Here is a 23,485-nt window from a genome sequence, read left to right as displayed (position 1 = left end):
GATGCCACCATGAATGGAGTGGATAAAATGGATCAGAACATCTCCTACCACCCGGTATAGCAACTGAAGGACACGAGGAAGCGAGACGTAACGTAACCGTAGCATGATCCTGATATTAGACTTGATGACACACTGCAGTATATACTTGCTATTCCCCGGAAAAAACGGCCTGCAAGAAAGTGGAGCACGCGAAGAGGCAATCTGTTGTGCAAATGCTGTTGCGTCTCCTTGCACGCAGAAGAGTGTTACAAAAAGAAAAACTGTCGTTGAAACATCCACATATTTGTAAATAGCACCACAGTTGCACACATTTGTAAATAGTTTGCCAAATTGTTGTCAAATTGTTACACTGTTGAATGTAAATAAACGTATTTTGCTATCAAAAAACACTTTTTCATTCTTGGTGGTAGTGTTTTATAGAAGTAAAGCACTATTTAGGTGTTTTTTTTCTGATGAAAGATGAAAGTCCAATCTTTCATTTGGTAGTACGTGTGTTTCCATAGTCCAAACAGAACATTTTCTGTGGACCTTGAAAGATCAGTCAAAATGCTTAAATCGGCTGGCACTGACGGCATCCCTTTTCTGAAAACGTCTGGCAGTCAAAGAGTTAATCTGCTAAGAGTCCAATAATTGGTTAAAACAAAACCAAATGACTTATCCACTCTTGCGGCTTTAAAGGGAGAAAAGCGCTGGAGTGCTTCCGGATTTAACGGTACAAGTGCGGTCATGCGCTCCCGGCCTTAATGGGTTAAAAACATGGTACTGTAAATGAAATAAATTGTCAAAAAAGTTAAACTTTTTATTGATATTTTTTTTTTACTATTTAGTGCACAAACATGATTTATAAACCATGCAAAACTTTATTGTTGATGAAAATACACCGCGAGTATGATATACAATGTTCCCTCGCAATAAATGAAATCCGCGAAGTAGTTATAGCTTTGTTTTACATTTAGGGCTCTAAAACCCCTCACCACACAGTTTTTACACTTTTCTCATCGAGGCATTTACATTTTCTCACATTTATCTCTTGTTTAAATATTCTCAATGTTCAAACCTTCATAAATTTTATAAGATAGGCACATTACTGTAAAAAAAACCAGCATGCAAAATTGCATAAAAAAAATCACTGAAACAGAGACAAAATGAAAAGTGAACTGTGTTAGAGCGAGGGAACACTTATTAATTTTTTAAAAATATGTTCTCCTTTTTGACCTTATGGTAGTAGCCACCCCTAGCTAAATAGCTTTAACTAATGCATGCTAAACACTACACTATTGCTACCTAGGTACAGTTCAACAGCATGTAAATACACTTACCAGCACTCAGTAGGCTACTTCCTTGTTCACCATTCCGTCCTGGCTGGCCGTGTTGTTGTGCTCTGGGTGACCACAGACAGGACGCTGTGTGACGTAGCCTGTACTCGAAGCAGATTGGCTACCACAAGGCGAAGCATGAATAAAGTCATTCACTTGGTCGAAAAGTGTGGATTTTCACCTCATCACACCGCCTCCCACCGCTCCAAACGTGTCCTGCGCACTGCCCAACAAACACCCTTCGCACCGTTCCGCGCGAAGTACATTGACTGCAATGTGATTGCGTCGCCTTAAACACCTGCCCCGCTGTTGGTGTGAATGTAGCATAAGATTTAATAAATCTCCTCTGTCACAACTGTTTCTGTCTGGGCTTGGTACAGTGCTTTGGCTTTGAGGACTTTTTCTTGAGCCTGGCCATTCTTGACATAATGCAGCGTTACTGTGAGGTAATAATCTTGACTAAAACTTGTCCATTCATCAGCAGTGATGGCTGCCTTTGACACATGCTTCTGTTCAGATATGAGATTTCCCTTTTCAACCGTATACCAAGCAGGCAAAGTGGTTAGTTAAACTGTCACTGTTTGGAGCTTTGTACCATAGGGTTGAGAACCTTTGTCATCTCTCTAAAAACATATATAATGGTGATGAGTAGAAGATCAGTCTCGAAGAAAACTCAATTCTCATCACAATTCATAGGTCACGATTCGATTCGATACTGATTAATCCCGATACAAATCTATACATTGATTATTGCGATATTTTTTTTAACTCAAACTTAGAAAATACTAATCAGTAAACTTGTACATGTACACTGTAAGATTTGTATGAAAATGTATTTATTTTTCTGAAAATTCAGGCTTATAACTGAGCCACTGCATTTAACAAACAGATTGCAGTCTGTTTCATGTTTGAACAGCACTGAAATTAAATATTAAGGCTTAATGTTTCATTAATATAACATTCTTCCATGCTTAATGTTTGAATCCTAACCCGAATTGTTTACGTGGTAAATCAGTTGTTAGGTCACCTAGCAAACACAAGTTTGGAGATAAAGATATCCTACAGTGGAGATATCCTACAGTCCAAGATAGCGGAAAGTTTTTCTAAGACTTTAGTCCAGAAATACATAACCGGAGTGCATAACCATAAAGCATGAAAATAAGTGTCTGTAGTGTTTTGTAAACACTTGGAGACAAATGTCGGAGTCTGAGAGTCTCATTTTCGTCATCATATATTGAGTAATGTATGTTCTATGAATAATTTGTGTGTTTTGTCATTTTAAATACGTTTTCACAAACTTGAATCCAAAAGTCAGATTCCGGAGCTATAGACAAGTCTGTCTCCCATTTCAAGATGGGTAAATACATTTTATCAGTATACGAAAGTAACTTATATATTTTTGAGAGTTTTTTTGTTGTTGTCGGAGAAAGTTTGGTAATATCTTTAGCAAAACAGGCGGTTGGAGCGTACCCCGAAGTGTTGGAATTTGTTTCTTTATCATACTTTTAACTTGCAGATAATGTAAAAAAAAATCTTTGGAGCAAAGATGTATAACATATAAACATATTATCTGAGAAAAGATGGTGGAGATGTGTAATTCCTTTCTGCTCCCACACACCTAAATAAAACAATTGGTTGTTAAGTTGAAAGCCGGGGTTATGCCATAGGGGACAAAGCCCGCAGGGCTCCAATTGGGCTTTTGTAATTTCTAGTGCCTTCCACCAGGCGTTCAGGGTGGCGGAAATCATTGGATTTTCAAAACAATTGTGTCGCTTAATCGATGTTGTAATAAAGAGTAAATCTAAAAGTCTGAGGTTATTACAATCCTTCTTTTCTAGTTCCAGCCAATAGTTAGTATCTCTGTTGGGTTGTGGCTATAGAATGATATATTGTAGCTGGTTAGCTATATAGCAGTGCATAAAATTTGGTACCTCTGGACCTCCATTGGATTTACTTTTCTGAAGAGTAGATAGACTAATATTTGCTTCTTTTTTTTATTCCAGTAAAATTTTGTGACGGCCGAGTCCAACAACTGGAACCAGTTAGACGTAGGTTTCAATGGAATTAATTGAGAAATAAATAATTTATTTTGGGTAAAACTTTAATTTTAATGGTGGCTATTCGTCCTATTAGAGAAATGGGAAGATTATTCCAGCGCTCCAAGTCACTATAAATGCTATCCAGAAGTGGAGTAAAGTTTAAATGAATTAAATCAGTTAATTTAGGTGAGATTTTTATGCCCAAGTATTTTAAATTACCTATAGGAAATGAGTAGTGTGGTTCCTGGCTTGCAGGGTTCCATGAATTTTCTGTAATAGGTAGAAGTGTTGATTTTGTCCAGTTAATAGAATAATCTGATAAATGTGAGAATTGAGTTATTAAGTTAAATACTTACCCTAACGAAATAGCAGGCTTTTGTAAATAAAGCAAAATAACCTCGTCATATAGATTAATTTTGTGTTCTGTTACCCCAGAGTGAATTCCTTGAATCCTTCTTTCCTGGCGTATGGCTAATGCAAGCGGCTCAATAAATATTGCAAATAATAATGGGGACAATGGTCATCCCTGTCTTGTGCCTTTCTGTAGAGTAAAACTCTGAGATATAATCCCATTAGTAGTAACTGTAGCTTTAGAAGAATCATATAATACTGACACCCAGTGAATAAATGACTTCCCAAAGCCAAATTATTTAAAACAGCAAAGAGGAAGGACCAGTTAACTTTGTCGAAAGCTTTTTCTGTATCCAACGATGTAATAACTGCCTTTTTATCATGCCGCTGTGACATGCTAATAAGGTTAAAGAGTGTTAGAGTAGACAATATTAAGTATTGTACTCTTTGCGTGTTCAATTAACTGAATGGTGAGATTCTGGTGAAGAAGTGAATAATTATCAGAAGCTTCTGATGACAAAAACTGACGACACTGAAGCCGTGTTCCATCAGATTGTGTGTCGTCCACTCCGGCACATCATTATTTATTGAAAAGTGGGTGAATACGAAAAGTCTCCTCCCATCAGCCCACAGTACATTTGTTTACAACTCTGTTCCCATGGGTATAAATACAAGAGAATTCCTCTCTCCTCCCTTCTGCAAGTTCCCATAGCTATAAATCAGATTAGAGAAAAACAATAATCAGCCTGTGCCTCCCCTCTTCCGACAGAGACCGGTACCAGACTTCCTTCAAGATAGCAAATGTAAAAACCCGTTGCCCTTCTTCTGAGAGTGAGACAGATAATACAATTCTATTCATTGAGCCATACTGCTATAACTAAATCCAAAACGGCTAAAATATAAATTAAAACTGAAAAACAATGTTAATAACTTAACATTCCCTCATTTGAGCTCTTGAGAGCTCAACACATTAAAACATTTTTTTTCAATGGTTGTGTGGTGGAAATAATTATCATTAAAACATCCCTTTGACAGAAGAGGAGGTAGTTTAGCAATCTTATGACATTAAAAAACAATTTGATACATTTAAAATATTTTTAGTGAAATAAGCATAGCATATTTGAGGCTTAACATAAAATGTTGTTCATTAAAAAGTGTCGCAATGTATCGGCAGACGAATATGTGTTCTCTGAAGCCATCTCGTGATGAAGTTCTTTGTTGAATGAAAAAAGTGACGCAATAGTTTTTCTCTTCTTTAAGAATCTGGGGTAGACTACCCAAATTCTTCGATTTGTCACCGGGATTATTCTGCCCGAAAATGTGACTCTTCGTGGAATTATTGCCCAAGAAAAGGCACTTGACTTGATCCGTTGAATGATGTCAAAACGATGTCGAATGATGTCGAAACGGCCGCTCCAGAACCGAACACTGGGTCAGCTGACGTGGCTCCCAGGTCGGAGGTGATAAGATTGATGATCATCAGTTGATGAGATAGCTGAGCCTGGCACGTCTCCGGAAGCCTTGTAGACCAGATGTGGAATTTCGTCTCTCCTTTCAACCTGAGAGCGGAATATGTTTTTAGTCTTCTCATAAACCCACATAAATTTTATTTGGAGGAAAAAACCCTGATAGTTTTTGTTAGTTGGGATTAGTAAATGTTATTTGGTTAAGATCCGTAGGTCCTGTGCTGTTGGAACAGGAAAATATCTATTTTTGTGACATTAAAATAGAGCCCAGCCTTTGATTGAGTTGAATGACATTCGCTCATTCATTAATATAAGACAGAGCTTGTAAATATTTATTTTTCAAATAGGTTTTGTTCAATAATAGGTAATTTTTTACCACGACTAAATTTGTTCTAAATTTGCATAACTGTGCCTTTCACCATCCTGAAAGGAATCATTTTACTATCATATCATATATTCTCTTCCCAGAATCCCATGACCGGCCGAATCATGGTATGCTGGGAAAAACTCACATATATTCATATTATCTATATTCTTTTGCAAACACTGGGCTCCAAACATTACATTTTTCATATTATCTATATTCTTTTGCAAACACTGGGCTCCAAACATTACATTTTTCAAATGTGATTCTGAGATAAAAGATATAATATAATATAATTACCTTCATTCGGCGAATATGCATTATTGTCCTCTTTCCCGCTGCAAGCTTACCTTTCTTACGCTCTTGTTTTGTTCCCTGTAGATCTCTTCAAACTCAAACTGTGAATTATCCCATTCAAACTCATCCTGTCAATTGGAGTGTAGGCCGATACCCCACAACCTTTTTAATTTTGTTTTTAAGTATGTTTTTAATTTTCTAACCCACAACCTTTTAATTTTGTATTTAATTTTCTAATTCGTCTACATTGGTTAATTTCTTAAACATAAACTCCCTCATTTTGACAAAGATCCACTGATTTTTTTCAAACACGTCAAGATAAAGGGAGGATAAAATAGAGACCTCATAACTCAAAAGACGTCGTAAATAACACAACCCTCTAAATCAGGCTATGAGGTAAACGAAAAAGCTACAAAACACTATAAAAATGAGCACAAGCAGATACAATGTAAGACACTAATATATGATGACTTTGGGACCATAAAAATAGAGGTAACCATATTAATCTAATTCTCCTAGAGTTAAGCAAACTAAAAATTATTTAAACTGCTAATCAACCTCACCTCTTTTACAGATTAGTGGGGCTGAGGATAAAATTACACAAAACTTACAAATATCTACCATTTCCTAGATTTAATCAAACTAAAAATTATCTTCAAACTGCTAATCAACTTCACCTCTTTTACACATTAGCGGGGCTCATAAAAAAACACAGCACACAAAATATTTCTGGGATTTTATAAATCACAGTGCTGTGAAAAAAAATAATCTAAAATTAACCATCAAACTCTTAGTTAGTCTTTTACTTGTTACTACTAATTTTATTCTATAATTTATTTTATACTGTAGCTGCAGCAGGACAAAGTCCAGGAAAAAGTTCCTCACGGGGAAAATAAAAGTATATCGTATCATATCATATTAATAAAATTCCCATTGTACCAATTCAGAAACTGATTCTCCCAAAAATATAGGCAAAAATTTAGTAGGCTATAGAATGAAATAAATTTTCTCAATCCCTCATTTCAAATTTACATATGTCGTTTTCATAAAATATATTGCTATAGATCACAGTTCCCCACTCAACACATTAAAAATGCCCTGCATATACCCATGTAGCATATCTCTGAACAAGGATCACATCCCATTCCGACCACCAACTTTCTTAGTCCAGTCCCCCAGCAGAAGGCAGGACGGCAGCTGTTGTCAATGTTCAATCCTGGCCAGCAGGGCGGCTGCTGTGGCAGCAATGTTCAAAGCAGGCATTTAGATTTCCTCTGGATGCAAAACAGCCATAGGGGAGAAGTCACTGGAATGAGGCGTATACACAGTCACTGGGCATTGAGGAATTTGAGCATTACGACTGTCTGTAGGCACAGGAGGAGAAAGACTTGTGCTGCGGCGCGAAGCTCTTTGACTCTTTGTCACGTACATCCAAACGTTGGAAATTGCTGTCTGCAATGGCGGACCCGATGACACACAGTCTTTCTGAGAGCTCACCTGACCAAAAAATGCACACTCGTTGATACAATGCATTAAAAATGCCAGATTGAGGATATGGGATCATAGCAAGACAGTTCACTTCCTGCTTTCTCAAAAATGTTTCGTAAAAAAAAAAACAGCCTCTTTTTTTTTTTTTTTTTTTTTCAATACCCCTTCCAAATAGCTACTAGCAATACTTGCAAATACAACGTATCAGCAGCTGGGGCGCATCCCGTTCGCAGTTTGTAATCAGTGAAGGCCATCAAACCCTCATCTGCCTTGGAACTCAAACATCAGTTTCTGAAATGACACACTCAGAGAAAAAACAAATATTAAAAATCATTATCATTCTGTCAATTTCAAAAACATTTATAACTTCTTATTCAACTATCTTACTTCTAGCCACAGCTGTACACATGTAGGCACAACCATGTCAACTCAACACAGCTCAAACAAAATACCATTATTTTATCATTATTCTTTATTCATTTGTCCCGAAAAGGGAAAGTTAACAAATTAACCATCTTCATCAATCATTAAAGTGTAAAGACTATTGGCTCAGTCACTAAAAAAAAAATAATATAAAAAAAATAAAACACAAATTTAATATTCTTCTACAAAAACTCAACAATATCTTTCAAATATTATTACTTATTTTTTATTGTTTATCATTCCTCTCTTACCATTTTGACAAAGAAAAAGTCCCATTACGAGGACACATTATGCTCTAACGCACAGCCCCCTCCTTTTCTTCCAACCTAGAAACGGGGGGGGGGGGGTCTTAACATTATACATCGCAAAACCTATTTTATCACATTCCCATTAATAAAACAAACGCCACTATCACAACAGTCTCATCTCACACAAAAACAACACCAAACTTAGTTAAAAATATTGAAGAAAAACAAATAAAATCACCATATGCACATTTCTCACACACAATAACAATAATAGCCCCCACCTTTTAGAAGCTAGGTCACACACTCAAATGCATACGCACACACTCTTTAGTCATTATAAAATAATAAACGGTTTTATTCTATCAATTCGTTGTCTACAAATCTTATGGCATTTAAACCGCAGTCTTGTACGGTGATTTCAATAAACGGGTTAACTTCGAACAAATCACCCGTAAACTGCTCCACAAATGCTGGAGTCATTTTAGCATCAAATTCAGCCACTACATCATTACCAACAAAGAAAATACAAAAGTCTGACGTACCATTTTGTCCAGCGAAAGCTTTTCATACAATCGATCCATAGTTTGTTTGTTCATTTTATATCGACGTTTTTATTTTTCCGCACGGCTGCGACTCACAAGTCCCGACCCTGAACCGGAAGCGCATTCAGGACAAACCATTCTGTATCCGGGTCGAAATCGCCTCCATTTTGTTTATAGGCTATTTTTACTTTCGGTTTCTATTTTACGCAAGTAGTATTAATATTTATCAATACAGTGACGTCTCACTTTTAGTATAATAGTTCAATAGGTTAACACATATGGCCACACAACAGACACACATAAGAATCACGTGACCTCTCGTTTATACACAGCGGATATCCAATCCCGCTGAGCTAAACTGTTCTCCATATATTGCACAATTTTTGCAAGGCGCTCATTTTCAAACTAACTTGTCACGCGCTATCGAATTCAACCGTAGAACAAAAGGAATTCATACGGTAATCCTGACCCCAAAACTACAATCGTAGGAGCGCCAAAAATAAAATAAATTCACGTAATCTCTCGATTGCAAATACAGTGATACAAAATCCAATCATCGCTGTAATCAACCTGGACCCCTCAATACTGTTCAATTTCAAACAGGCGCTTTTTCAAAAAACATATTACGTGTACAAGGATGTTCTCACCAAGAGTCATGAGCAATTATGATAGTAGTCCTCCAATCGGCCAAAACTGTCAAAAAAAAAAAAGACAGAAGCGCAATACCACAATCTTCGCGATACTTAGTAAAAAGAAAGACTTTTTACGTCATCCGGTAACCCTTTTATTCAATATATATTATGGTCTAAGGATTCTTCGTAGCGTTGACGAAAAACAAAACAAATTAACAAATTAAATACACTACTTCTTCCCGTATAAAAAAAGCTTTATCTCTCAATGAGTCTGCATTTATGTCACTTAAAAATGCACCACCCCATGACGTGTTTAGTTCAATATCGTAGGAATTATCCCAACTCTCTAACGACATCAAACTACAACTTGTTCACACAGATCTCATTTAAAATTTAGACAATTTGGAAGACGAAAAACCAGTTGCAGCGGACCCAAACAGACAGAACCTCCCTACGTGGATAAAAGTCTCCACTTACCGTACTTTATTTATTTAGGCCTAGAAGTTCCGCCCGTCCGTGAACGCCGCAGCTAGCTCCACGTCAAAATACCACCATCCGTTAGAATACAGCGGAGGTCACCATTCGTTATAATTCAGCGTCGGGGACACCATTTGTTAGAGTAGACAATATTAAGTATTGTACTCTTTGCGTGTTCAATTAACTGAATGGTGAGATTCTGGTGAAGAAGTCCCTTTGCAAAGGTATTATAATTATCAGAAGCTTCTGATGACAAAAACTGACGACACTGAAGCCGTGTTCCATCAGATTGTGTGTCGTCCACTCCGGCACATCATTATTTATTGAAAAGTGGGTGAATACGAAAAGTCTCCTCCCATCAGCCCACAGTACATTTGTTTACAACTCTGTTCCCATGGGTATAAATACAAGACAATTCCTCTCTCCTCCCTTCTGCAAGTTCCCATAGCTATAAATCAGATTAGAGAAAAACAATAATCAGCCTGTGCCTCCCCTCTTCCGACAGAGACCGGTACCAGACTTCCTTCAAGATAGCAAATGTAAAAACCCGTTGCCCTTCTTCTGAGAGTGAGACAGATAATACAATTCTATTCATTGAGCCATACTGCTATAACTAAATCCAAAACGGTTAAAATATAAATTAAAACTGAAAAACAATGTTAATAACTTAACAAGAGCCTCCTAATATTATTAGTAGAGTGACAACCTTTAATAAAACCTGTTTGGTCGCTATGAATGATTGTCGAGATTACTGTTTCTAGTCGAGATGCGAAAGCCTTAGCGATAATTTTAATATCAGTGTTAATTAGTGAAATCGGACGGTAACTTGATGGAAGGGTGGGGGCTTTTTCTGGCTTTAATAAAAGTTTAATTGCTGCTGTATTCATGTGTGGACGTATGTAACTACTAGTTGTAATTTCTGTTACTACTCTTAAGAATAATGGAGCAAGCATTAACCAAATGTGCTTGAAAAATAAAGCCGGATAACGATCCGGGCCAGGTGCTCTGCCATACTATCTAGAGCACTGTACAGCTCGTTTATAGTAAGTGGCGCATCTAACATGTTTTTATATTCAGTAGTTTACTTAGGTATATTTAAGCTACTGAAGAATGCCCCAATATGCTCAGGGTTAGGCTTGTTAGTTTCTGAGTATAGATTGCGATAATAGTTATAAAAAAATGTGACTAATTTCTTATGGTGATTGTGTGCATTCACCAGTTGTCCCTTTAGTGGCCGTTATAAGGGATTTTTCCCGATTGCGTTGAAGTTGGTTTGCAAGAAATTTACCTGATTTGTTATTATATTCAAAGTTATTTTATCTCAATTGTTGTATTGTAAACACTTTTTAAATAACATATCATCTAACTGTATTTTTGTATTTTGTAAGTCAGTTCATATTTGGTTATTTGGGTTGATTGCGTACTCATCCGTCATTTGTTTAATTTTATCTCCCAAGTCTTTTTCAAAAATTTTATCCTGTTTCTTTTTATAAGATGAATATTATATAATTTTACCTCTAATTACCGTTTTCCCTGCTTCCTAGAGAAGAGATGGAGATAAGTATGGAGAGTCATTTATTTCCAAAAAGTCTGCCCACTCTCCTTATAATTTTGTCAAACTGCGTCATTTAGCAGTGAGATGTTAAAACGCCATGTCGGGGTGGTTTAAAGGTATAATCAACTTGTAGGGTAAGGGAGACTGGTGCATGGTCGCTATTAATAATAGGATGTATTTTTGTACCAATTTTATCAGCAATATAATTATTTGTAAGAAAAAAATAAATTCTTCAAGAAGACCGGTGCACAGCGGAAAATAAGGTAAATTCCTTCTTAGTTGGGTTTTTAAGTCTCCAGCTGTCGGTGAGGCCAAAATCATCCATATATTCCCCTATTAACTTAGTAGATTGTAATCGCCTTATACATGTTGTATTATTGGAACGATCTATTAATGGATTTAAGACCGTGGCGCTGCCATAATTAACATAAACTGAAAGTTTCTTAGTGTTGCCTACTATGTTACCGGTTTGGTCATTGTTTTCCAACCAGATGTTTGTAAATGTCTTATTTTGATTTAACACAGAAGATAATCAGTCTTCTTTCATCATTACTTAGGACTAAAGAAATCAGTGAAAAATTACTGTTGATATGCTGGAATCAGAGGATTTGGACAATGTCAAATTAAAATACGGCTCCAAACGATTACTCAATTATTAAAATAGTTGTCAATTAATTTGATAATCGATTAATCAAAGAGTAATCGATTAATTCTGACAGGTCTATACTAAACTGCTTGTCTCTGTCACTTCATAGGGTATATAAAAAAGCAAGCCCACAAGGTAAAATCCTCTTTGGAAAGGGGAAAAGGCCAAATTATGAGACAGACCAAGAGCATGCAACTTCCAAGAAAAAGATACCTGCATTTAAGAGACAATATCAGCAGTCCTGCTTTAAATATGGGTTTATCGCTACAGTGAATTCTCACGCACCAAGCACGCTCTGCCTAATGTGTGGTGACAGGCTCGCAAAAGAGGCAATGTGTGTGTGTGGGGGGGTGCTCACACTGCTCGAAGAGACAGCAGGACCCTTCCAACCACATACAATTACAGACAATGCTGCTAGCCCTTCTGTCTGCGTGGGGGAGAAAAAAAGAACAATTCAGGCAAAAAATTAAATTAAATAAAACAATGGCTACATGATCAAAATGGGTATCGATCTAGGATGCACCTCCTGTAATAAAGTGAAGCAACTCGATGTCTAAGCAATTAAAAAAAAAGTCAATGTTTACGTTATCTTCAAAGTATATTCTATTTCAATGTGCACGATGTAAGAGTCATTTGGACTTGTTTTTATTAATTTATGTTACTCATTTGTATCCTTAAAGTTCTAATGTTATGTCCTAATATTGAGGTTTTGCATTTACATGTGATGGGAATGAGGGGAAATATTATTAGGAGATGGAACATGAGGTTACTGGTGTTTTTGTTAACTGTTATTTTGCACATAATTGAAAACAATTTTTGGGGAATGAAAATCAGTTCTCATGCCTTGTTACAATCATGTTACAGTAAGTGTAATGCAGTAGCCTAATTAATGCACGTACAATTTAGTTTATTTGAACACGAAAAAGAATTTACAAAAAAATCAATAACAGTAATAAACATAAAATAAAAACAACAACAAAATAAAATAGCTACAAAAAAAGCAAAATTCAACAAAGCGCACCTAACAAAGATTTTCCATGTTCAAAAGAAAGACCTGTTGTGTGTTATTGTGAGTACTGTGTAACTGTACCAAAATGAGATTTTTTTTTAAATCATTATTATTATTATTATTATTATTTTGCATGGTGGTATTTTTTTTTCCACACACACACCCTCACACACAAAATCTGTCAGTCAGGGAGTTCCGGTAAGAAATTCTCACCACTTTCAGTCCTGCCGCTTAGTAATAGCCATGACAGCCCCCCCCCCCCCCCCCCCAAACCCCCCCACCTTCTCTCTTCCCATGCCTTGGTACACGTAATAGCTGGGACCAGACATAATTGTACATTCAAAGTCATTGTGCATACCTGTATATATCACTAATAATGTACAAACACAGCGATCAATCAGCACCAATATTTAAGTGGAGTTTCTACTTATTACCACTTTAACCTCTGAAGACTTTATTAGCTTCACTATGTCTGATTTATAAAATAAATGAATGAAGCTCTCGAAGCGGCCATAGCGAGCGAGCGCCGCACATTCTCGCCGAGCTTCTTTTCTCACACTTTTGGCTGGACAGAAGCCAGCATTTGCCCTGGCCGCTATGGCTGCATGAGCGGCTGATTCGGAGCTCCGTGATCGGTCACCGGTGGCGGGCGCAATGTCCGGGACTCGGAACCCCATGTCTGACGTGTAAGAAGCTCTTTTCATCCTACAAAACGTCTTTTTGGCGGCCAAACATTAACTACTGTGTGTTTTTAGCCAAGGGCAGCTGGAACTAGCCTAGCTGCCTGCCTGCCTTGCCTTGATAGCTGATGCTGCCTGCCTCGAGTCCAACAAAACTTGTGTTGTTAAATGTCTAAAAACTGAGACCAATCGCCACCAAAATTAATACGCACATTCCTGCTCTTATCCACGTCAACCTGTAAAAGTAAAAAAAAAAACATCAGCTCATTCTTATTGATTTTGTGGAGGTTATAGTGTGAAATGTAGTCATGTAAAAATGTGTTAAATCACTAGAGTTCTTTACAGGGGTGAATTTTAGTGCTGACATAATTTTTACATAGAGATCTTTTATACGTAACATAAGTATAAATGCAACACTATTGGCTCAGATAGGCTTTTTGGCACAGAAAACCAGTCATTAAAACACAACTGCACCTTTCAGAGGGGCCTTTTATTTTGGGCAGTCCAAGGCACAACTGTGCATTAATCATGGTGTTTCATATGACACACATGTGAGGTGGGATGGATTATCTCGGCAAAGGAGAAGTGCTCACTATCACATATTTAGACTGGTTTGTGAACAATATTTGTAAGAAATGGTGATATTGTGTATGTGGAAAAAGTTTTAGATCATAGAGTTCATCTCATATAAAAATGGGAGCAAAAACAAGTGTTGCGTTTATATTTTTGTTGAGTGCATATATAAGTGCCTATTTCCAGCTCATTCAAGTGTCCCTTTGACTTTACATTTTTGGGTATTTAGGATGTATAACTTAGACTTAGAGTTGAAAATGTGAATTGAAAACATTGTAATTTCTGCTAGTATTTATCAGTAATGCAGTGAAAATGGAGGGAAATGTAAAAAGTATTTGCGTGTAGAATCAATATAGTAAATATATAATATAAATAAGTTAGGAGAAAGCAGGAGAGGAAAGGGAAATTAGTCAGCACTATACACTGTTTTACTGACTGATTTACCGAACACAACGTCTACAAAGAAAAGTTTGAACTGTCAGTGTCCTGCATCCCGCTACGAAGGAGCTAGTTGCTATTTCCTATATATCCGCGTGTGGAATCCAAAAAAGTAGAAACATTGCGGAAACCTGCCGGAGCTCCGGATACACACAGCACCCCAGCTGGTGTGAAGCAGAAATAATTTCCAGTCAAATCATTTTGAATCGAAAATCGATTCAGAATCGGAAAATCGATTCTGAACCGAAAGATCGATTGGTGAGGTATCGGTATTGGGCTGATACCAGGAACTAGAAATTTGTAATAGAATAGAGAATTGTCATTAATTGCATGCAAGTATAAGGGAAAGTGCTATTTTGAGGTATTTATGTCTTTAAAAATATGTAATTTATTATTATTATATATATATTTTTATCTTATGCATTAAAAGTACTAGTAGTATCTGTAATTGGTATCAGCAGTGGTGACTACTCCAGGGTTTAATACTCATACTGGTATCAGTCAGCAAAAAAGTGTTACTGAACATCCCTACTTTTAAGTATGAAATCTTTTAAAATGTTCACATTCCCCTGGACCCTCCTAGTGCAGTTGTATACTTGTCACCTTTTTCACCCCTGACCTGTTTAAATGCCTGAATAAAAATAATCAGTATGTGCCGTACTGCACTGCAAAATGTGGGTTGATTGACTACAGTAAATTTAGGCATAACAAAATTTCAACTTATTTTGAATCTTGTTTTGGACTTTTGGATTTTGTGGGGGGGTTTTTGTACAGCCAAGCACCTGCTTGCCTATTTGTTATTTGGAGCAAATACCTGCTTTCCAGCGCTTGGGTCCCCAAGCCATTACATTGAGTGCTTAGTTTTAAACTCATTAATATGGTTGTAATTGTTTAACTGCACTTAATTTTTAGACAAATCAGGGTTTTGATTTAATGAGGCATATAATGGCACCGTATCAACTGTGGGTCTCTGCAGCCATACACCTGGATTGTTATCACTTTTCAAAATTTTATATTAAAGCCCCTTATAGTAAATAACCATGTGTTTATCTTTAGAACATCTACAGGGATTGGATGGTTGTAACCGTGATTTGATTATAATCACATGCAGGCAAAGATTTTAGATTAGATCTCAGTTTTGCTTTTCGATCAGGCTCCATCTTGATGGGAGAGCTCGGATTTAAGTGACGTTTCTGTGGACAAGAAATAATTACTACAAAATGAATGAGTAATAATTAATGAAGATTATACATATAGGATTTAAATACCCTCTGTTGGGAATATTTTCCGTATAATGGTGAAATCCTAAATCGAAACGTCTAATCTCCTCTTTTCATTATTACGTAATGTTCTTTTTTACACACAGTAACATCCCCCTGACAGAAATAAAGGAAAATGGTTGCAAGCAGTTGTATTTCCTCATTTTAAAAAGGCTTTGAGGGAAAAAATAAGGCCTAATGTTGCACACAAAAATACCGTTATAAGTGAAGAAAAATGCAGTTGCTGCATAAATCTTTTTAAATAAAAAGAACAAATTCATTTAGCTAGACAGATAAGCATGTAAACCTGTCATTGCTGCATTTTTTCTGCCCTATTTAGTGTTAATTTCGACAACGAAAACTAAACAAAAATAATTTCGTCAACACACATTCTTCACCTGACTAAAACTAGACTAGACTAGATTAAAACCCTCATTAATAAACAATAACTGTGACTAAATCAGTTTGCATTTTCGCCGACGAATGAAGACGAAAATGTATTTCACTTAATAATAAAAATAAATAATATAATAATAATACAACAAATAAAATAAAAACTGGACTGAAATCTATGGACATTTTAGTTCATTAACAAAAATCTTGTCTCTGCTAATCTGTCATGTGGCACACAGTGACACACCCTCTTTCAAATCTGCAGCTAGCGAGTTGTTTGTTCGCCGCTTGCCCTAATTAGTTCCACAACGCTACAATACATGTACTGTACATTAAAAGAGGCGGCGGCACCTAAATAACGGTGAGTAATGACGAGCAATAATCATTTAGTCCGTCCTAATTTTCATTCATGAAATCGGACGACACAACATATGGCCACATACAGACCTATTTAGCCTGAAAATATAGGACAACTGAAATTTATCAGCCGCTGCTGCAGCCAAAAAGTCGTAGCTCACAATGGTGAAGTCTTGTTTTAAAACAAAGATCAAACAGATTAAACCCTCGTCTCAAGGTCTCAGACAAAAAAACTCACCCAAATTGTGTGCACTTATAGTATACTTCGCTGTAAACTTGTGAGATTAGCAGGAAAAATGATCGCTCGGGAGCCACGCAGGAATCGGGAGAGCTAACAAGTATGCTCTGTGCTGAGTCTCCAGTAGTAAATAGGTTGTGCTCGTACGAGTGCGTGCAGCGTGCACTTGACGAAGGGAATGTCCCTTTTAATTTTTCGGCAACACGTGGCAGTAGCTCTTCAAAATTAATTTCTTACATAGAGCAGCTTTAACAATCAAATATAAACCCCAATTCTCGTGGCTTTGGGACATTGCTTTAAACGTTAATATAAATGGATGATTTGCAAATCCTTTTCAACCAATACAACCAATTGAATACAATGTAAAAAATGTAATGTTCAAACAGACAAACTCTAAATTCACACTAGTGCTAACTGTATCTGGCATTTTAAAATTTTGTCTCAGTTTTAGTCCAGTTTCAATCACACTTGTTAGTTTTTATCATAGTTAGTCAATCTCATCCCGTTTTTATTTAGTCAACTTTTAGTCAACTATATATCTAGCATTTTAGTCTTTATTTTAGTCCAAGAAAACATAATTTTATTCGGCTAGTTTTAGTCAACAAAAACTGTCAACAATTTAGCCTAATTATAGTCAGGACAATCATTTTACCCCTGTATATTTTTTGTCAGCAGATAATGTTGAACATTTTGGATCCTAAAACTATTTCACATAAAACTTTCTCTCATCCTTTCGATGAAAAACAACTTCACACACAATTACAGTATATCAACAAGTGGCTACTATGGCTTCATGCTATAAGATAGTAAATTAGCCAGCATTAGTTAGAGGTCGGATTAACATTATTGTTTGAACGTTATAGCCGTTGGATTAATTTTACATTATAACTATAATTTACTTCTTTTTTTTAACCTTTCATTGTGAATCCACCTCCTGTCTGTCCCATGTGTTTGTGTATGTTGCACTCGTTAGCTGCAGGTGTGAGGATTTTACAAAATCATATAATTTTTGTCTCGTTTTTGTTTATGAACTAAAATGTCCATAGATTTTAGTCCAGTTTTTGTCTAGTACATTTTCCTCTCTTTTTCATTAGTTGACAAAAATGTTAATGTGGGTTTTAGTCTAGTCTAGTGTAGTTTTAGTCCGGTGAAAAATGTGTGTTGACGATTTTTTTTTTGTTATTTTAGTTTTCGTTGACGAATTTAACACAAATTCACACCTACAGACAATCCAGTCTTCAGTTACTGGACCATCACTAACATATCAGGATTGTGATGCTTTTTAAACTGTATTAATTGATTGAGCACATGACTAAATGTTGAATCATCAGCAACGGTAAAGGTTCTTAATTTGTGCTTACATGGCGGTTCTAAAAACATGTGCAAAATAACACACATTTAGGCCAAAAACACAATCAGTGACCTCCCCAAAACATAATACAGTAGATGCTCCTATGCTCTATATGAATCAACATTTCAATAATGCATTACCTTTTTAATGAAATTGAACCAGAATTTAGTAATCAATGCCAAGTTTAAATAATAAAGCTGTGCATTTGTGCAAATGTTAATTTGTGCAGGTAGACTGCAGATTGCATTATCATGTATGGCCTGTCTTTAGCTAGCCAACGGAATCCCTAAAGAATGCTCCACAGTCTGCAGATAAATCAGTCAGCCATGTAAAGTCAGTGAATAGAGAACATTCTGTCACTGTGAGCCATGCGAACACAAAAACTCAATTTGTCATAAAAACATTCAGTCAATCATCTAGGGAAAAAACAACCCCCACAGTCCTAAGATAAATAAGTAAAGTCAGGCAGTGCCTCTACTGTGACAAATGTACATTTCAAAATCTGGTGCCAGGCAGCAGGTAAACCCCTAAGGATATGTCTACTACCTTTTTTGGATTATTACACCATAATAGCAAGACTGCACCTTAGCACCTGACGCACTACTAATAATGCGTTTCATATTGAATGAAGCCCTGATTTGTTCAATTAATGTATTTTATGAACCACAAATTGTTTGCAACTACATATTGTCCACAAGATAAGAATATTTCATGTGACCAACAAAAAAGGATCAACACAGAAATGTTGGCCTCCTGAAAAGGTGTATTCCAGCCATATACCCTCAGGACTTTGTTGGGCCTCTTCTTGCATTCATGACAGCATCAAGGCAACATGGCATGGAGATGATCAACCTTTGGCACAGTTCAGTTGTTATTGCAGCCCAAAATGCTTTGATATTGGCCTTTAGATCGTCTATATTCCAGGGCTTATGCTCCCTCGTCCTCCTCTTGACATTACAACATCAATTTTCAATGGGGTTCAAGTTAGAGGAGTTTGCTGGCCTGTCAAGTGCTGTTATTCCATGGTTATTAACGCAGGTCTTGGTAGTCAAGCTTGGGGAGTAACGGAATACATGTACTGGCGTTAGGCAATCAGGCTGTATTCCGTTACTGTACAGGAAAAAAACATTTAACCCTGGAACGCTTTCTCTATAAAAAGTAACACCATCACTTTTGCCAGGTAATTTTTACCCAATATCATATTCCCCATAAAAGTACTTGTCATAAAAAAAAAATAGATCAAAATATGACACTACATGATAAATTAGAGTGGTTTTCTTGTATCTGCAACTGTAGTGTGTTACAAAATGGAAAAAGGAAACATAGGCACACCCTAAAAACATGCTCCAAAATTACAGAAACTTTTGGCATTTAAGAGCAAAAAAAAATCTATAAAAATCTAAAAAATGTATAATAATAATAATAATAATAATAATGGAAACTTGGGTTTTGTTCCACCTATTCCTGAGACATCTGAGGCCTCCCTGGTGAAGGCACAGACTTCTTGACACGCAAACAGCTGCAGGAGAGAGGAACAAAAAATACAATATTTTTAGCAAGTAAAAATGAAAAATTTACTAAAATATTGTTGTTTATATTGAAATAAGGATTTCCTTTGAAATTACTCCTTATAAATTAGTTATAATTAAATAAGGAATGGCATATACATTCAAGGACAACCCTTGCTTACTTATTCCTTCAATCCAGTTAGTACACGCAAGGTAATGGCGTGGACACACAGGTTGACGGCAACCTGTGTTGTGTCTTCCTGTCTGAGCCTGTGGGCATTGGGCAAGGGACTATTGCTTTCTGCTGCCACTGGTCCTGACTCATTTGGAAGAGTGCCAGGGGTAAGGATGTCAAGCACGCTACAGATCAGGAGTTGATGAGTTGACGTGACAGATTTGAAGAGGAAAGTATCTTCTCTGTCCATGGTTTGATGAGTGCCAGTGCCAAAGCCTGCATATAAGGCCTCCCTTTGCATTTGGTTGTTACCTCTCTTCATCGCATTGTCATTGTGAATGATCCAAGAGTTTAATCACACCAGCATTGATAATACCATAGAACACGCAAAGTGGCCCCCTCTCAGTTTTCCTTCCACAGCCATAGTGACCACACATCTGGTCAAAGGTATCGACACCCCCCCTTTGGTTGTAAAATTCAATTGCTTCAGGCTTGCCAGTGGCTTTTTTTTTTTCTTCGAGAGCTCAGTATTGTTCATTCGGTAATTTTACCGATTCGACATGTCATCATCATTGCTCTTTTTTGTATGTGCGTGAGTATGTGCATGTGTGCGTGCGTGTGAGTATGTACTCATTAATTCACCTAAAACCTATTAAAAATTCCATACCGTTCACCTAAACCGAATACTTCAGAATCCAGCTAGAGTCATGAGGTTGTCAGGAGACCCGAGGAATGATCAAAGAAAAGAACGGAAAGTGAAATCCAGCATCGACCAGACATCACCTACCACCCACCGGGTTACCAACCAGAGTCTTTCACCAACCCCAGACACATCTAAATTCCAACAAATTAGGGAGACCTCAAGAGACCAAAGGAGAGACTGAGGAAAGGAAGGAAGGATAGATGAAGCAGAGTGAGATCCACAGACATCAGCCTCCACCGATTCAACGACCAGAGAAAGAAGCAGATTGTGTTTGAATTTCGATAGATGCTGGTGTGGTGGATCTGGCATGCATGAAAATCTCCACCAAAGAGGGGAGCCGTCGACCCCGGCCAGGACAGAGCAAGCACAACCCCCCAGGTCCCCCCAGGCCACAGCAGCGCCAAGGCACAACGACAGTACCCCCCAGGAGCCAGGAGCGCCTCCCACCCCAACACGGCCCGCGCCCCCAGCCCAACGCAGCACGGCAGGCCCGCTAGGCATCCTACTGGCCCACAGCCCCCGCGACCCTTTCAAAAGCATAATTTTCCCTTTTCTCCCTATTCATTGGATATCTATCTAGCCATCTATCTATGAGGTGTGGTTGCTTTCAGTGACAGTTCTAAACAGGCATTCAATCAATCCATCAACCAACCAACCCATCTTTTCATACATTTTAAAGTGTGTCAATTATACAAGGATTTTTGCTATTAGTAGGCTGCCTGGGTCCCTATCACCCACAAATAGCAGGGACGCACTGTATAGAGGTATATATTGTGGTGATGTTTATTTTGTCTTCATGAGCATACTTGGTATTGGAGTAATCCAAAAATAATCAAGTTACATTACTTTAATATCATGGTACTTGGATTACAATACCAACTACATTTTTTAGCAGGTAACTTGTAACTAAGGGATTTAACGATATCCAAACATCACGATAATTCTGATATTGCGGGGAGGTTGGCGATATTAACTCTTACCACCAAAAACGCTTACTAAAATCCAAATGAATGCCGCCAAAAACGTTAATTATATATATATATATATATATATATATATATTAACTATATACATTTTTTCTCAATGTGCAGCGCTCCTTTTGTGAATGGGTGTAAAAATCACAACACAGCCACTAACTATGGCCAGCAAATGGCAGCATCATATCTCTTTTCAATGTTCTGCCGCTGTATGCAATTGCAGTGAAACATGGCGGATCTGTAATGATTTCCGGAATAACCGGATAGTGGATCCCAGAAACGCAGAGACACAAAGGGTGTGGATTGACACATTTAATTGTACACAACGGAATTCAACGACACGAAGCACTGGACGAAGCCTGGAGAAAAACAGTTTACAAAAGTCGCTTGCAAAGTATGCAAGAAAAATAAAGTAACAAAAATACACCCGAGGGCTGTAGAAACGCACAACGCGAGTAAGAAAAAACAAAATACAAAACAAGCTATACAAAGCGGATAAACTAAAAGCGACGTGGGAAAAACAACACGTGGATACCAATCACTCAAGCGTAAAGCTAAGGAAACACAAAACTACGGAGCAGAAAAGGCTCAACGAGTGGTTAACAAGCACTCAGGCAACAAGACGAGGATACAACAACATAAAACTACATGTCAAAAGACTCACGTGAGAAACTGGAAATAAGAAACGATGCTAGAGATAGGAATTTGGACCACTAAGTCAGAATAAAGCTCTTCGGCGAGGACGTAGCAAGGTCAATACGCTGATGAGGAGTGTTGGCAGTTCCAGTCCTTATAAAGCGTTGATTAGTGAATGAGAAACAAGTGCGGTGCAGGAGGACACACCCCTCTACTCAATCAGAGACTGGGAAAAATAAACGCAATGAAAGCACAACCATAACAGGAAATAGAGCGTTTTCAAGGATGACGTGAATGATTAAAGCCTTTTGTCACATTAAACCTAATTCAGAGTGTCACTAAACAAAATATATTAGTATCAAAGTCACTGTTGTGTAGAAAATGTATCTTTTCGCAAAAAGTAAATTTTCTCCTTATCTTTTCAATTTTCGCTCAATGTCACTCAAATTATTATTTTTTTTTCAAATGGTGATTACTAAAAAACTTATTAAAGTTTTTTTTCTAATGAAAGAATGGAACACGATCTTTCATTTGGTACAATGCATGTTTGTGTAGTCAAAGTACACAATATTCTGTTTGCCTTGAAAGATGAGTTAAAATGCTTGAAATCGGCTGGCACTGTCGGGGTTGTTTTTTGATAATGTGTGGCAGTAAAAGAGTTTAAAAAATACAAATATTGTAAAAAATATATATATATATATATATTGTAAAATGTAAAAAAAGAGATCATACTAAAAAAAGCAAAGTCGAAAAGTGCTTCATTAAATTTGAGGTGTTCCCTTCCCTTGCATGCAAAACTTTTATCACACCTGATGCATGTTGTGCTCAAAGTCATCCTTCAGGGAAAAATTAAGCCAAACTTTCAACCGTTTTGCTTTGGCATCACGCTCATCATTTCAATGTGCTACATAGCACGGGTCACACACGTTGACAGAGGAAGCGCAGGGGACGTGTTACAACAATAAAAGTCAGGCGTGCTATTGTTTCAATGTGCTACTGTAGCACAGGTCACGCAAGTTCACACCGGAAGAGCAAGGGGGCATTACAACAATATAAGTCGGGCACTGAAATGTTTGTTTTCATTTGGTCTGGTTACTACCGCTTAAGTCAAATCCGGTGCCGTACTAGTACCGACTTTCGATACCCAACCCTAATTATAAACCTGATGTCTAAAAATGCATTTCCCGTTATTACCACATCAACTACTTCAGTCACTAAACAAAAGACGTGGGAACGCCAAATTTGTGTGTCGAGCATGCTTACACCCCAGGTAGCTAACGATTAACTAACAATTGTTTTGTAGCATTGAGCTGCACTTTGGTGCAATTTTGTGCCATAAATACG

The sequence above is a fragment of the Leptonotus elevatus genome, chromosome 9, assembly GCF_054856555.1.
Source record: "Leptonotus elevatus isolate MCC_2025b chromosome 9, RoL_Lele_1.0, whole genome shotgun sequence".
Taxonomy (NCBI): Eukaryota; Metazoa; Chordata; class Actinopteri; order Syngnathiformes; family Syngnathidae; genus Leptonotus; species Leptonotus elevatus.
This window is presented reverse-complemented; position numbering follows the sequence as displayed.